This window comes from Procambarus clarkii, chromosome 36, assembly GCF_040958095.1.
Source record: "Procambarus clarkii isolate CNS0578487 chromosome 36, FALCON_Pclarkii_2.0, whole genome shotgun sequence".
Taxonomy (NCBI): Eukaryota; Metazoa; Arthropoda; class Malacostraca; order Decapoda; family Cambaridae; genus Procambarus; species Procambarus clarkii.
In genome coordinates, this window is record NC_091185.1 from 17,176,871 (window position 1) to 17,195,178 (window position 18,308).

General features: G+C 43.8%; 1 pseudogene; it reads left to right on the forward strand.

The window, feature by feature from the left end:
• Window positions 1-18,308, forward strand: part of LOC123756214 (sodium-coupled monocarboxylate transporter 1-like) — a 191,207-nt pseudogene that overhangs the window by 128,990 nt on the left and 43,909 nt on the right.

Genomic DNA, 18,308 nt, shown 5'->3' on the forward strand with positions numbered 1-18,308 from the left:
AGGCTTCTGGTAGAACTGATTTCACTGCTCTAATGATTACTTCACTAGATGCAATAATTTCGCACTTGGAGGGGTTAAGAACGAGACCCATGGACTCCCCCCGTGTCTTCACCAGCTGTAGGTCTTCTATATATATATATATATATATATATATATATATATATATATATATATATATATATATATATATATATATATATATATATATATATATATATATATATATACGTCGTACCTAGTAGCGAGAACGCACTTCTCAGCCTACTATGCAAGGCCCGATTTGCCGAATAAGCCAAGTTTTCATGAATTAATATATTTTCTCTAATTTTTTTCTTATGAAATGATAAAGCTACACATTTCATTATGTATGAGGTAAATTTTTTTTTATTGGAGTTAAAATTAACGTAGATATATGACCGAACCTAACCAACCCTACCTAACCCAACCTAACCTATCTTTATAGGTTAGGTTAGGTTGGGTAGCCGAAAAAGTTAGGTTAGGTTAGGTTAGGTAGGTTAGGTAGTCGAAAAACAATTAATTCATGAAAACTTGGCTTATTAGGCAAATCGGGCCTGGCATAGTAGGCTGAGAAGTGCGTTCTGGCTACTAGGTACTAAGTATGTATATATATATATATATATATATATATATATATATATATATACATATATATATATATATATATATATATATATATATATATATATATATATATATATATATGTCGTACCTAATAGCCAGAACGCACTTCTCAGCCTACTATTCAAGGCCCGATTTGCCTAATAAGCCAAGTTTTCATGAATTAATGTTTTTTCGTCTACCTAACCTACCTAACCTAACCTAACCTAGCTTTTTTTGGCTACCTAACCTAACCTTACCTATAAATATAGGTTAGGTTAGGTTAGGTAGGGTTGGTTAGGTTCGGTCATATATCTGCGTTAATTTTAACTCCAATAAAAAAAAATTGACCTCATACATAGAGAAAAGGGTTGCTTTATCATTTCATAAGAAAAAAATTATAGTAAATATATTAATTCAGGAAAACTTGGCTTATTAGGCAAATCGGGCCTTGAATAGTAGGCTGAGAAGTGCGTTCTGGCTATTAGGTACGACATATATATATATATATATATATATATATATATATATATATATATATATATATATATATATATATATATATATATATATATGTCGTACCTAGTAGCCAGAACGCACTTCTCAGCCTACTATGCAAGGCCCAATTTGCCTAATAAGCCAAGTTTTCATGAATTAATTGTTTTTCGACTACCTAACCTACCTAACCTAACCTAACCTAACTTTTTCGGCTACCTAAACTAACCTAACCTATAAAGATAGGTTAGGTTAGGTTAGGTACGGTTGGTTAGGTTCGGTCATATATCTACGTTAATTTTAACTCCAATAAAAAAAAATTGACCTCATACATAATGAAATGGGTAGCTTTATCATTTCATAAGAAAAAAATTAGAGAAAATATATTAATTCAGGAAAACTTGGCTTATTAGGCAAATCGGGCCTTGCATAGTAGGCCCAGAAGTGCGTTCTGGCTACTAGGTACGACATATATATATATATATATATATATATATATATATATATATATATATATGTCGTACTAGGTACGACATATATATATATATATATATATATATATATATATATATATATGTCGTACCTAGTAGCCAGAACTCACTTCTCAGCCTACTATTCAAGGCCCGATTTGCCTAATAAGCCAAGTTTTCCTGAATTAATATATTTACTATAATTTTTTTCTTATGAAATGATAAAGCAACCCTTTTCTCTATGTATGAGGTCAATTTTTTTTTATTGGAGTTAAAATTAACGTAGATATATGACCGAACCTAACCAGCCCTACCTAACCTAACCTAACCTATATTTATAGGTAAGGTTAGGTTAGGTAGCCAAAAAAAGCTAGGTTAGGTTAGGTTAGGTAGGTTAGGTAGACGAAAAAACATTATTTCATGAAAACTTGGCTTATTAGGCAAATCGGGCCTTGAATAGTAGGCTGAGAAGTGCGTTCTGGCTACTAGGTACGACATATATATATATATATATATATATATATATATATATATATATATATATATATATATATATATATATATATATATATATATATATATATATATATATATATATATATATAACTGAAAACTCACACCCCAGAAGTGACTCGAACCCATACTCCCAGAAGCAACGCAACTGGTATGTACAAGACGCCTTAATCCACTTGACCATCACGACCGGACATAATGAGGTGATAGCTTAAGCTATTTGAACCACCCCACCGCCGGCACTCGGATAGTAATCTTGGGCATAGCATTTTACCAAATCACCTCATTCTTTGGGGCACACGTGAGGAACACAAATGCGAACAAGCCTGAATGGTCCCCAGGACAATATGCAACTGAAAACTCACACCCCAGAAGTGACTCGAACCCATACTCCCAGAAGCAACGCAACTGGTATGTACAAGACGCCTTAATCCACTTGACCATCACGACCGGACATAATGAGGTGATAGCCTAAGCTATTTGAACCACCCCACCGCCAGCACTCGGATAGTAATCTTGGGCATAGCATTTTACCAAATCACCTCATTCTTTGGGGCACACGTGAGGAACACAAATGCGAACAAGCCTGAATGGTCCCCAGGACAATATGCAACTGAAAACTCACACCCCAGAAGTGACTCGAACCCATACTCCCAGAAGCAACGCAACTGGTATGTACAAGACGCCTTAATCCACTTGACCATCACGACCGGACATAATGAGGTGATAGCCTAAGCTATTTGAACCACCCCACCGCCGGCACTCGGATAGTAATCTTGGGCATAGCATTTTACCAAATCAACTCATTCTTTGGGGCACACGTGAGGAACACAAATGCGAACAAGCCTGAATGGTCCCCAGGACAATATGCAACTGAAAACTCACACCCCAGAAGTGACTCGAACCCATACTCCCAGAAGCAACGCAACTGGTATGTACAAGACGCCTTAATCCACTTGACCATCACGACCGGACATAATGAGGTGATAGCCTAAGCTATTTGAACCACCCCACCGCCGGCACTCGGATTGTAATCTTGGGCATAGCATTTTACCAAATCACCTCATTCTTTGGGGCACACGTGAGGAACACAAATGCGAACAAGCCTGAATGGTCCCCAGGACAATATGCAACTGAAAACTCACACCCCAGAAGTGACTCGAACCCATACTCCCAGAAGCAATGCAACTGGTATGTACAAGACGCCTTAATCCACTTGACCATCACGACCGGACATAATGAGGTGATAGCCGAGGCTATTTGAACCACCCCACCGCCGGCACTCGGATAGTAATCTTGGGCATAGCATTTTACCAAATCACCTCATTCTTTGGGGCACACGTGAGGAACACAAATGCGAACAAGCCTGAATGGTCCCCAGGACAATATGCAACTGAAAACTCACACCCCAGAAGTGACTCGAACCCATACTCCCAGAAGCAACGCAACTGGTATGTACAAGACGCCTTAATCCACTTGACCATCACGACCGGAGTCACTTCTGGGGTGTGAGTTTTCAGTTGCATATTGTCCAGGGGACCATTCAGGCTTGTTCGCATTTGTGTTCCTCACGTGTGCCCCAAAGAATGAGGTGATTTGGTAAAATGCTATGCCCAAGATTACTATCCGAGTGCCGGCGGTGGGGTGGTTCAAATAGCTTAGGCTATCACCTCATTATGTCCGGTCGTGATGGTCAAGTGGATTAAGGCGTCTTGTACATACCAGTTGCGTTGCTTCTGGGAGTATGGGTTCGAGTCACTTCTGGGGTGTGAGTTTTCAGTTGCATATTGTCCTGGGGACCATTCAGGCTTGTTCGCATTTGTGTTCCTCACGTGTGCCCCAAAGAATGGGGTGATTTGGTAAAATGCTATGCCCAAGATTACTATCCGAGTGCCGGCGGTGGGGTGGTTCAAATAGCTTAGGCTATCACCTCATTATGTCCGGTCGTGATGGTCAAGTGGATTAAGGCGTCTTGTACATACCAGTTGCGTTGCTTCTGGGAGTATGGGTTCGAGTCACTTCTGGGGTGTGAGTTTTCAGTTGCATATTGTCCTGGGGACCATTCAGGCTTGTTCGCATTTGTGTTCCTCACGTGTGCCCCAAAGCATGAGGTGATTTGGTAAAATGCTATGCCCAAGATTACTATCCGAGTGCCGGCGGTGGGGTGGTTCAAATAGCTTAGGCTATCACCTCATTATGTCCGGTCGTGATGGTCAAGTGGATTAAGGCCTCTTGTACATACCAGTTGCGTTGCTTCTGGGAGTATGGGTTCGAGTCACTTCTGGGGTGTGAGTTTTCAGTTGCATATTGTCCTGGGGACCATTCAGGCTTGTTCGCATTTGTGTTCCTCACGTGTGCCCCAAAGAATGAGGTGATTTGGTAAAATGCTATGCCCAAGATTACTATCCGAGTGCCGGCGGTGGGGTGGTTCAAATAGCTTAGGCTATCACCTCATTATGTCCGGTCGTGATGGTCAAGTGGATTAAGGCGTCTTGTACATACCAGTTGCGTTGCTTCTGGGAGTATGGGTTCGAGTCACTTCTGGGGTGTGAGTTTTCAGTTGCATATTGTCCTGGGGACCATTCAGGCTTGTTCGCATTTGTGTTCCTCACGTGTGCCCCAAAGAATGAGGTGATTTGGTAAAATGCTATGCCCAAGATTACTATCCGAGTGCCGGCGGTGGGGTGGTTCAAATAGCTTAGGCTATCACCTCATTATGTCCGGTCGTGATGGTCAAGTGGATTAAGGCGTCTTGTACATACCAGTTGCGTTGCTTCTGGGAGTATGGGTTCGAGTCACTTCTGGGGTGTGAGTTTTCAGTTGCATATTGTCCTGGGGACCATTCAGGCTTGTTCGCATATATATATATATATATATATATATATATATATATATATATATATATATATATATATATATACATACATACATATATATATATATATATATATATGTCGTAGGCTGAGAAGTGCGTTCTGGCTACTAGGTATGACATATATATATATATATATATATATATATATATATATATATATATATATATATATATATATATATATATATATATATATATATATATATATATATATATATATATATATAAATATATATATATATAATCACACAGCAAGAGTGACTTATGCACTTATACACATGACACTAATCCAATAAATTCTGCAGTCTTCTTATATTCCCGGTGAGTCCACTTTATCTTCTATTATATATCATCCACGTTGTATGGTCCTCACTCCTGCGAGTTCACCCTACTTATTACAACATGGGCCAGTCCTATATCATATCGTCATGGTGTCCCCCCCCCCCAAAAAAAAAACACTTCGTCAACCCTGCAACATGCTGACAAGGGTCACAAATAACACTCACAGGGGAGGGGGGTCCCTACCAACACCATGGCAGAATTCTCCCGGAATATGCTAGCAAAACTCCTCAACAGACGTCCAGTACTGTCATCTCGTAACTCTACTTGGCCTATCCAAGGTACCTCGATCAAACCACTTAATACTTCACACGTATAATAGGCAAAGTACTGTCTCTACTGAAGCATACACTTGTTCTCGATGGAACAAGTCGTGAGTTCTGAACTGACTTTGGTGAACTGACTTCTAGAGCCCTAGACACCTTCCTCATCACTTCTGCGGATACAAAAGTCATTAGCAAGACAGTAAGATCATAAGGATAACATAGGAGAACAGCCTTTCACCGCGGAAAAGAGAATATGATTGAGTGCACGCAATAGATGGCGTTGATATCGTCACTTCCTTCACCAGAAGGCATTGTCCGTGATCAAGAGAATTCCACAGATGGCGTTGTCCTTGTCCCACCTTAAACAATTGGGGTTGCAGTGCATTTCTTCAGATGGAATCTATATCGCCATACCCATCACCACCGATGGTGTTGATATCGTCACACTCACACTATAGAGTCCACCATGATATCAAACTCCAGGGTTCGCCACTGTATCGCACTCCAAAGTTCAACATTGTCTCCACTGCACAGTCCACCACTGTAATACACTCCAAAGTCATCCACTGTATCACACTCCACAGTCCACCATTGTATCATACTGCACAGTCCACAACTGTATCACACTGCACACTCATCCATTGTATCACACTCCACAATCCAACGCTGTATCACACTCTACAGTCCATCACTGTATCACACTCCACCACTGTATCACACTGAAAAGTCCATTACTGCATCACACTCCACAGTCCACCACTTTATCACACTCCACAGTTCACCACTGTATCACACTCGACACTCCGTCACTGTATTACACTGCACACTCATCCACTGTATCACACTCCACAGTCTATTACTGTATCACACTCTACAACTGTATCACACTCCACAGTCCATCATTGTATCACACTCTACAGTCTGCTACCGAATCACACTCCGCAGTCCTAAACTTTTTCACACACCTTAGTCCGCCACTGTATCACACTCCACAGACCATCACTGTATCACACTCTACAGTCCACCTATGTATCACTCTCCAAAGTTCATCACTGAACCACACTCTACAGTCCACCACTGTATCATACTCCACAGATCATCACTGTATTATACTCCACAGTCCTCCACTGTATCCCACTACACAATCCTCCACTGTATCACACTGCACAGTTCTTCATTGTATCACACTCTACAATCCATCACTGTATCATACTGCACAGTCCATCACTGTATCACACTCCACAATCCACCACTGTATCACACTCCAGTCCACCACTGTATCACACTCAACAGTCCATCACTTTACCACACTCCAGTCCACCACTGTGTATCACACTGCACAGTCTATCACTGTATCACACTCCACAGTCCACCATTGTGTCACACTCCACAGTCTGCTACAGAATCACACTCCACAGTGCACTACTGTATCACACTCCACACTGTATTCACTGAGGAACAGAAACACATGAGAGGACTCATAAATAAACTGCAGAATGAACTAAAGGCAGCGCAAGAGGAGATAACAAACCTAAAAAAAGGATCTCCTCAGACTGAGGCCCAAGGGTCCAACCCCCCAGGTACCAGATGTAGCAATGACAGGGACCCCTACAATGGGTGCCACCTTTGCTGAAATGCTGAAGAACCCAGGAGCAATGGCCACAGTCAAGGAAGTTGTAATGAACGCTGTAACCTCACAGGAGGCAGCTAGATGCACGAGCAGTAGTAGTGATTGGTGTTAAGGAACAAGAGGGTTCCACAAGGGAAGAATGGAGGTCTAAGGACAAAGCTGCAGTGGCAGGGATACTAAAGGAGACAGGTCTGGAAGGGGCTGAAACAGACATAGAAAAGTTTTTCCGGATTGGCCAGTACAACAAAAACAAAGACCGGTTGATCAAGGTAGTGCTCAAAAACGAGTGCATCAAAGAGGACATACCAGCAAAAAAGAGCAAACTGAAATATGTAAAGAATTGCAGACAGGTATTCCTTCAGAGGGACATGACCAGGACAGAGATCATACTGGCAGCAGATGCAAGGAAAAGGTGCAGGCAGAGGGAAAGGAGCCAGGGAACCTCAATCCCCAACCCAGCAATCCCAGAGGGGAGTGTGGAACCCCAACCCAGCACCTCGGCAACCCCAGAGGGGACTGCAGCATCCCAACTCACCACCCTATAGGTGGGGAGTTCCGCCCAATTCCACCCTCCCTCCCTACCCCGAGTACCCCCTTCCCTCCTACCCCCTGGTCTTCCTCCTGCCCCAAGCCGGCCCAGACACGAATTAAGTCCTCCATGCCCCACCCCAGTTCTAAGCCATCCTCCCCCTGCCCCTCCTTCCCCCCCCCCCCACCTCCCTCAGAACCCCTGGTAACTACCCCACAGGAGGATGAGCCTACCCAAGCAGCAACGCCCATGGAACAGCTTCCTGCACTAGTGGGGAGGGTGGGTGAAAATGGACATAGGAAAGTGAGCTTCAAGGTAATGTACTCAAACATCGATGGGATTACCAACAAAGCAAGTGAACTGGCAGAAAGAGCGCAGGAAGAAAACCCAGATGTAATAGGACTCACAGAAGCAAAATTGTCAGGAGTCATAACAAATGCTGTATTTCCAAAGGACTTTTATATAGTAAGGAAAGAGAGAGAGAGGAGAGGAGGAGGAGGAGTGGCTCTGCTGATAAGGAAGGACTAGAGCTTTGAAGAGATGGAAATTCTGGGCTGTGACGGATTCAGAGATTACATAACAGGAACTATGACAATGGGTGGACCTAAGATAATAGTGGCAGTCATTTACAACTCTCCATTAAATGACAGAAGACCTAGACAAGAGTTCGACAGGAACAACTTGGCTACCATTAACATAATAGAGAGAGCAGCTTCAGTTGCTTGCAGGAATGGATCCAGACTCTTAATCATGGCCGATTTCAACCATGGAAAGATAGATTGGGAGAATTCGGACCCACATGGAGGTGAAGACACATGGAGATCTAAACTTTTGGAAGTGAGTACAAGGAACTTTCTGAGCCAACATGTCAAGGGGCCCAAAAGAATGAGAGGAAATGAGGAACCAGCTAGACTCGATCTGATTTTCACCTTAAATGACACAGAAATAAAGGAAGTCAAATATAAAGCTCCCATAGGAATGAGTGACGACAGTGTATTGATATTTGAGTATCTGGTAGAAGTAGGGCTAACCTATCCAAGAATGGAATTGGAAGAAAAAAGACTAAATTACCGAAGAGGAAAATATGACGAGATGAGGAACTTCCTAATGGGAATACCATGGAAAACAGAACTCAGAGAAAAGGCTGTACAGGATATGATGGATTATGTCACTCAGAAGTGTCAGGAGGCTGCGGATAGGTTTATGCCAGTCCAAAAAGTGAAAAATGAAAAGCAACAGAAGAATCCGTGGTTCAACCAGGAATGTGCGGCAGCGAAGCAATTGAGTAAAAGAACATGGCGAAACTACATGAACAACAGAACACCAGAGAGCAGGGAGAAATACCAGACGGCCAGAAATGAGTACATCAGAGTGAGGAGAGAAGCAGAGAGACAGTATGAAAATGACATCACGAGTAAAGCTAAGACCCAAGAAAACTGCTCCACAGCCACATCAGGAGGAAAACAGCAGTGAAGGGTCAAGTGATGAAACTGAGAAAAGGGAAGAACAGATACACAGAGAACGACAAAGAGGTGCGTGAAGAACTCAACAAGAGATTCCAGGAGGTTTTCACAATAGAACAAGGAAAGGTCCCTGTACTAAATGAGGAGGCAAACCGAACAACCTTGGAGGAAATTTACCTCACCAGTGATGAGGTCAAAAGGAATTTGTTGAAGCTGAATGTGTCAAAGGCTGTTGGGCCTGACAGAATCTCACCGTGGATTCTGAAAGAAGGTGCAAAAGCACTAAGTGTGCCACTCTCTATGGTGTATAACAGGTCACTGGAAACGGGAGACCTTCCAGAAAGCTGGAAGACAGCTAATGTAGTCCCAATTTACAAAAAGGGTAACAGGCAAGAGACACTGAACTACAGGCCAGTTTCCCTAACTTGTATACAATGCAAGGTGATGGAGAAGATTGTGAGAAAAAGGCTCGTAGAGCATCTGGAGGGAAACAGCTTTGTAACACACAACCAGCATGGGTTCAGAAATGGTAAATCGTGCCTCACAGGCCTAATAGAATTCTATGACCAAGCAACACAAACTAGGCAGGAAAGAGAAGGGTGGGCAGACTGCATTTTCTTGGACTGTCAGAAAGCCTTTGACACAGTACCTCACAAAAGGCTGTTACAAAAGTTGGAGCAGCCGGCAGGAGTAAAAGGTAAGGTGCTCCAGTGGATAAGGCAGTATCTAAGCAATAGGAAACAGCTAGTAACGGTGAAGGGGGGGGGGGCATCAGAGTGGCGAGATGTCACCAGCGGGTCCCACAGGACTGTGTACTCGGACCCATCCTGTTTCTAGTATATGTAAACGACCTTCCAGAGGGTATAGACTCATTCTTCTTAATGTTTGCTGACGATGCCAAAATTATGAAAAGAATAAAAACAGATGAAGATAGACAGAGACTACAGGACGACCTGGACAAACTGGAGGAATGGTCTAGAAAATGGCTGCTAAAGTTCAAGTCAGGAAAGTGTAAATTAATGAAATTAGGCGAAGGGAGCAGAAGGCTGAACACAAGGTACCAAGTGGGAGGTGATATCCTACAAGAGTCAAATAGAGAGAAAGATCTGGGGGTCGATATCACACCGAACCTATCCCAAGAAGCCCACATCAAAAGGATATCATCAGCGGCATATGCTAGACTGGCCAATATAAGAACTGCTTTTAGAAACTTGTGTAAGGAATTGTTCAGGGCCCTGTATACCACTTATGTAAGACCATTCCCGAAATATGCAGCTCCAGCCAGGAGTCCATACCAAGTTAAACACAAGAGGAAGTTAGAGAAGATTCAGAGGTATGCCACCAGACTTGTCCCGGAACTGAGAGGAATGAGTTACGAGGAAAGGCTAAGGGAGCTGGACCTCACAACCCTGGAAAACAGAAGAGTAAGGGGAGACATGATAACCAACTACAACATTCTTAGGGGATTTAACAGGGTGAACAAAGACAAACTCTTTAGCGCGAGTGGAACACGAACAAGGGGACACAGGTGGAAACTTAGTACCCAGATGAGCCACAGAGACGTTAGAAAGAATTTGTTCAGTGTCAGGGTAGTTAACAAATGGAATGGATTAAGTAGTGTTGTGGTGGAGGCTGACTCCATACACAGTTTCAAATGTAAATATAATAGAGCCCAATAGGCTCAGGAATCTGTACACCAGTTGTTTGACAGTTGAGAGGCGGGACCAAAAAGCCAGAGCTCAACCCCCGCAAACACAACTAGGTGAGTACAACTAGGTGAGTACTACACAGTATACCACTGTATCACACACCTCAATCCATCACTGTATCATACTCCACAGTCCCCCATTGTAATTACACTCCACAGTCCACCACTGTATCACACTCGACAGTCTGCTACTGAATCACACTTTACAGTCCTCCGCTGTATCACACTCCACAGTCATTCACTATATCACACTCCAGTCTAAAAAGTATCACACTACACCATTCACCACTGTATCACACTCAACAGTCCATCACTGTATCACACTCCACAGTCCATCACTGTATCACACTCCACACTTCACCACTGTATCACACTGAACAATCCATCACTGTATCACACTCCAGTCCACCACTGTATCACACTGAACAATCCATCACTGTATCACACTCCAGTCTATCACTGTATCACACTCCACAGTCCATCACTGTATCACACTCCACCACTGTATCACACACCACAGTCTGCTACTGAATCACACTCCACAGTCCATCACTGTATCACACTCCACAGTCCATCACTGTATCACACTCCACAGTACCCCACTGTATTACACTCCACAGTCTGCTACTGAATTACACTCCACATTTCACCACTGTGTCACACTCCAAAGCCCACAACTGTATCACACTTCAGTCCACCACTGTATCACACTCCACAGTCTATCACTGTATCACACTCCACCACTGTATCACACTCCACCACTGTATCACACTGCAGTCCACCACTTTATCACACTGCACTGTCCTCTACTGTATCACACTGCACAGTCCACCACTGTATCACACTGCACTGTCCACCACTGTATCACACTTCACAGTCCACCACTGTATCACACTCCACCACTGAATCACACTGCACTGTCCTCTACTGTATCACACTGCACAGTCCACCACTGTATCACACTGCACTGTCCACCACTGTATCACACTTCACAGACCACCACTGTATCACACGCCGCCACTGTATTACACTCAAACACACTCCACCAGTGTATAACACTCCACCAATGAATCACACTCCAGCACTGTATCACACCCCCACAGTACACCACTGTATCACTCTCCAGAGTCCACCACTTACCACCAAAGTGTCTACCACGTCTCACCACACTGGTCTTTTCCTCAGTCTGGACACCAGCCCATTCGTCCGCCACAGCCTCTGCTCTACGCTTGTTCTGGGCTTCTACCTGATGATCGGAGTTGTCGGCTGCAACCAGCCTACTTACCAGAGGTTGGCCTCCGTCAGCACTCTGCACACAGCTCAATGGTAATTCTTCTCTTCCCTGTTCTCACTAACTGGACATAGCAAAACTTATTTTAATGTTTATTTGACGGGATGAGAGGAAGACCAAATTTTCATTAATCCAGCCACCAAACCTTCCGTTTATGAAGGAAAAACACTTTACATACAATACGTCCTCAGGCTATATTCATCCCATCCAGCTGCCGACCTCAAAGGCATATTGGTACGTTTAAAAATACTGTTCACTCAAAATATTATTTTTTTATATATACATTACTATTATTGAATATTAGCATGTTGTGCATATTTAGGCATAGGTTTGGTTCGTTTAGGTTCTGCTGACAATTATTTGTATACGTAGTACCGTTATACTCGACTATGAATGTTGACCACTTGCCAAATGTTTCTCAATAAATCGTTGTTTTCAAAATGTGTGATTTTTTTTAGAAGATACGTTACGTTCATTTGCTTTTTTTGTGGCATGATTGTCACTATTGCAGGTTGTGTATCTTCACCCTGGTGGGGCTCTGGTGCCTGTGGTCGTTGTTCTTCTTCTCGGGCCTCGTCGCATACGCCACATACAGAGACTGTGACCCTCTCACCACCGGCAAGATAACTAAACCTGACCAGATCATTCCGTTTCTGGTGACAGATAAACTGAATCACCTTACGGGAATGGCTGGGATCTTCGTGTCGGCCGTGTACAGTGGTGTTCTCAGGTGAGGACCGCTAATGGCACTGTCCTGTTGTTCCACTCTCTGGAGGTTTTTGTTTTAAGGTATGGCCCATTAAGGGCACTTTTCTCTTCCATTCACTTGGGTTCTAGGGAACTCGAACCGTGGACCCCACGTTTGTGAGGCCGAAGCTCACCCTCTTTTACACTCTCCTCATGTTCCTCTCTCCTGAGGGTTGGTTTCTAAGATTAGACCCGCTAACGACAATTCCGGTTGTCCCAGTCTGTGGAAAGACCAGTCGCTAACACTAATTGTTATGATCAAGAGATTCCCAGCAGGGTTAATAGCACCTGTTGAATGAGGAAGATAATTAACGTCGACTAGAGTGGGAAACTGCCTGTTCAATATCTATGTAATTCTCAAATGCAAGCAATATTTACTCTTCATGGAAACATAAGTCGTGTTTAGAACTCCTTATTTTTCAATGTCTGATTATTTGAGTATAACTGCATATAATCATTCAATACGTCATTCCTCATTCAAAATAGTGAGACGACTTCCGATCTCTTGGTCAGAGAGGTAATTAAATAATCAAAATAAATCTTTACAGACACAGTTATATCTAAGCCTTAATTATTCGATAAGTTTTCCCCATACTAATAAGATTATCTTAACACCGATACTATCAAACGGTTAGTAACAGCTGCTATGAAGAAATTTCATATTCCATGATGACCCCCGTCGTAGAGCAAGTCCAAACATTAATGTTCCACTCTCTTTTCTATTTCTTCAAGGTAATGGTCACTTTCATAGATCACAAAGCTGCAGGAGTCACACCATTGTTTCTACAAATGCCTGTGGGATTCGACAGCCTGCCACCAGAGTGTTCTCATATTCAGGCGATGAGTCACAATAACGTGGCTAAAGTATGTTGACCAGACCACACACTAGAAGATGAAGGAACGACGACGTTTCGTTCCGTCCTGGACCATTCTCAAGTCGATTGTGAATGATTCTCAAGTTCACAATCGACTTGATTATGTTCCAGGACGGACCGAAACCTCGTCGTCCCTTCACCTTCTAGTGTGTGGTCTGGTCAACATGTTCTCATATTGCTCCCCCAAGGTTTGGAGCTGGCTTTTGGTCGTATGGCCTTTCCATGACCTGTTTGGGGTTCTGCTGGTATGGGTGTGTGATTATTCGACAATGGGGCCCACCTTACTTCTGGTGAAGCGGACTGCCTCGGCTGGCTTGGAGTTTTCCTCGTCCGTGGACCATACGTCGGTTTGTGTACCGTTAGTTAAGGTGCTCCTTGTCAACATAGCGGATGTGATGGGCGTCCAGCTCATTCGAGACCGACGTGTGGTGTTAAATTTCTGCAGCAGGGTGTGTTCCAGGAGTTCGTCAACTGATGTGAGGGACGCTCATTCCCTATGCTTGACAGATTGGGCACAGTACGGGTAGTAAACTTAAGTGTGAAAACGACGTACGTGGCGGTGCATGGAGCCCCGTTCGAAATGATGGATTTTCTGTTGACCCGGCTGTTTAGACAGTTTGGGAAGGTGCTCGGCATACGTTGAAACAAGTTCCCTGCAGGCTATTGTAAGGGGTTGCGTGCTGGCACCAGGATTTTGACTATATCCCTGGAAAGGAATGTTCCGTCTTCGATATCCCTGATTGGGTATGCCCTACACTCGTACGTATTCTGGTCAGCCATGTATGTGTTTTCGGTGTGGGTTACCAGGACAGCTGACGGCGGCATGCTTAGTTTGTGCGGCTGACCAGGTCAATATTTTCCAAGATGGTGATGTTCCGCCTCTGAAAACTTAGGACGTTCCAGTGGGGGTGTTGGCTGAGAGTGTTGTTCTGCCTCCCAGACTTCCAGAAGATAGGCCTGTGTGTGTGTGTGTTTCCCGAGTGCGAGCGGTGGTGCACCCTGCGTTACCAAAGGTCATTAGACAACCGGTATATGGCTGTGGTGGTGCCTGAAGGGCTGTGTGTCCAGCCTAATGTGCAAGTGAAGGTACTCGGTGCGCTGCTTACGGTGGTGGTGAAGGAGGCTACCCACGGGGTGTCCTCTGCTGCTGTGAAGTGCGTGTCTGGTGAGTCTTTTCCAGCTGTGGGGCCTCTAGATGTGAAGGTTCCGCCTCTTCTCTGGTGCGTCGCCAGCTACCACTTCTATGTAGGATGTGCATCCCCCACGACACATTCAGGATCCGACGCTTCTGTCTCCGATGGTGCCTGAGCAGAAACGGCGGAGGTAAGCTACCCGAATGCGATTCCATGATTGTGAGGACTCTTTGCAGCAGATGGAGGATGTTCATTGGCAGGGCTCAATAATTTATGTGTCCATTCGCCACTCCAGTTGGTATTTCGTGATCAAGATATATATACACAATATATACATTGAGAGGCTTACCCGTTTCTGAGTTTACTTTAGTATTAAGCTATGTTCGTAACTAGAATATTGTTGCTGGTTGGTCGGTACACTATTGTGAGGATTGGTACGCTGGCCACCAGAGAGAGCATAAATGTTTACTGTGAGCTCTTCAGTAGGTCGCAGTCCAAAGTGGTGGTAGTCGTGTGGCTGGGGTCGGGCCTGGGTTGGTGCCCTGCCTTTATGGAGTGGGGATCTTTTTAACATGGGTTCAACCTCGTCTCCCTTGAAGAGGGTTGCATTTGGCTGGTTTAGAGTTCTCACCAGTGGACCACACGTTGTTTGGAACTGAGTTGGTTGATGTGCTACATATCAAGCTACCCGATTTGGTGGGCGTTCAGCTCCTTCAAAATCGTCGAGCAGGTGGTGAAATTTATACGTCGAGTTGGGTTCCAGGAGTTCCTTCGTCGGTGTGAGGGGGCGGTCTCTCACTCTGCCTGATGGCGCAGTGACTGTTCACGGCGTCAATCAGACTGTGAAATTGACGTATGTGGCGGTGCTTGTTGCTCCCTTTGAAATAACTGATGGGCTGCTGACCTGGCTGTTTTAGCAGTTTGACCTCTTCATTATCCCTGATGGGGTTTACGCTCCGCTGTCTGTATAAAGATCAGCGCCGTACTTTTTATAGATGTGTCCAGCAGGACCACCTGGCGGCGGTTTGCTCCGTGGGAGCTGCTGATCGTGTCAACATCTTCAGGGCGATTTTCCGTCCTTCCATACCCAGCATCTGCTGTATACAGTGTTTCAAGGTATTGTATACAACGTTCTCAATGTGCTGTATACAGTGTTCTCAAGGTGCTGTATACAATGTTGTCAAAGTGCTGTAAACAATGTTCTCATAGAGCTGTAAACAATGTTCTCAATGTGCTGTATTAAATGTTCTCACGGTGCTGGATACAATAATTTCAAGGTGCTGTATACCGTGATCTTAGGGTTGACCAAACCACACACTAGAAAGTGAAAGGACGACGACGTCCCTTCACTCAAGTTCTCAAGTCGATTGTGTTTTCAAGAGGCTGTTCTCAAAAGGCTCTTGCTTCTCAAGAGGCCTTTCTCACAGTCGACTTGAGAGTGGTCCAGGACGGACGGAAATGTCGTCGTCCCTTCACTTTCTAGTGTGTGGTTTGGTCAACATATTTCAGCCACGTTATTGTGACTCCTCGTCTGTGATCTTACGGTGCTTTATACAATGTTCTCGAGGAGGTGTATACATTGTTCTCAAGTTGCTGTATACAGTGTTCTCAAGGTGCTCTATACAATGTTCTCAAGGTGCTGTATACAATGTTTTCAAGGTGCTGTATTCAATGTTCTCAAGGTGTTGTATACAATGTTTTCAAGGTGCTGTATACGGTGCTCTCAAGGGGCTGTATACGGTGTTCTCATGATGCTGTATACAATGTTCTCAAGGTGCTGTATTCAATGTTCACAAGGTGCTGTATTCAATGTTCACAAGGTGCTGTGTTCAATGTTCACAAGGTGCTGTATTCAATGTTCTCAAGGTGCTGTGTTCAATGTTCACAAGGTGCTGTATTCAATGTTCACAAGGTGCTGTGTTCAATGTTCACAAGGTGCTGTATTCAGTGTTCTCAAGGTGCTGTATTCAATGTTCACAAGGTGCTGTATTCAATGTTCACAAGGTGCTGTATTCAATGTTCACCAGGTGCTGTATTCAATGTTCAAAAGGTGCTGTATTCAATGTTCTCAAGGTACTGTATTCAATGTTCACAAGGTGCTGTATTCAATGTTCACAAGGTGCTGTATTCAATGTTCTCAAGGTACTGTATTCAATGTTCACAAGGTGCTGTATTCAATGTTCTCAAGGTACTGTATTCAATGTTCACAAGGTGCTGTATTCAATGTTCACAAGGTGCTGTATTCAATGTCCTCAAGGTACTGTATACGGTATTCTCAATGTGCTGTATATAGTGTTCTCAAGGTGCTGCTTACAATGTAAGGTGCTGCATACAGTACTTACCTAGTTGTACTCACCTAGTTGTGCTTGCGTGGGTTGAGCTGTGGCTCTTTGGTCCCGCCTCTCAACTGTTAATCTACTGGTGTACAGATTCCTGAGCATTTCGAGCTCTATCATATCAGCACTTGAAACTGTGTATGGAGTCAGTCTCTACTACATTACATCTTAGTGCATTCATTCCATTTACTAACTACTCTGACACTGAAAAAGTTCTTTCTAATGTCTCTGTGGCTCATTTGGGTACTCAGCTTCCACCTGTGTCCCCTAGTGCGTGTACCACCCGTAATAAATAATCCAATCTTGTCTACCCTGTCAATTCCTCTGATAATTTTGTATGTGGTGGTCATGTCTCCCAAGGGATCTTCTGTCTTCCCGTGAAGTGAGGTGCAGATCCCTCAGCCTTTCCTCGTAACTCATGCTCTTATTTCTGGGACTAGCCTAGTTGCATACCTCTAAACTTTTTCAAGTCTCGTCTTGTGCTTTACAAGGTACGGGCTCCTTGCTGGGGCCGCATACTCCAGAATTTGCCTTACATACGTAGTATACAAGGTTCTGAAAGATTTCTTACACAGGTTTCTGAAGGCGGTTCTGACGTTAGCCAGCCACGCCCTTGCATACGCCGCCGATGTTATTCTTTTGATGTGGGGCTTTAGGAGACAGGTTTGGCGTGATATCAACTCCTATATCATTCTCTCTGTCCGTTTCGTGAAGGACTTCATCTCCCATTCGGTATCCAGTATCTGGCTGGATACCGAATTGGAAAATTGCTATATATTTATTTCCTCCTCCTAGTTTCATTACCTTACACTTACTTGGGTTGAACTTTAGTAGCCATTTGTTTGACCATTCCTTCTGTTTGTTTAGGTCATCTTGTAGCCTCATACTATCGTCCTCATACTTGATCCTCCTCATAATTGACATTGCAAACATTGAGAGGAACAAGTCTAGTCACTCTGGGAGATCATTTACATATATCAGGAATAGTATAGGTCCAAAAACAGATCCCTGAGGGACTCC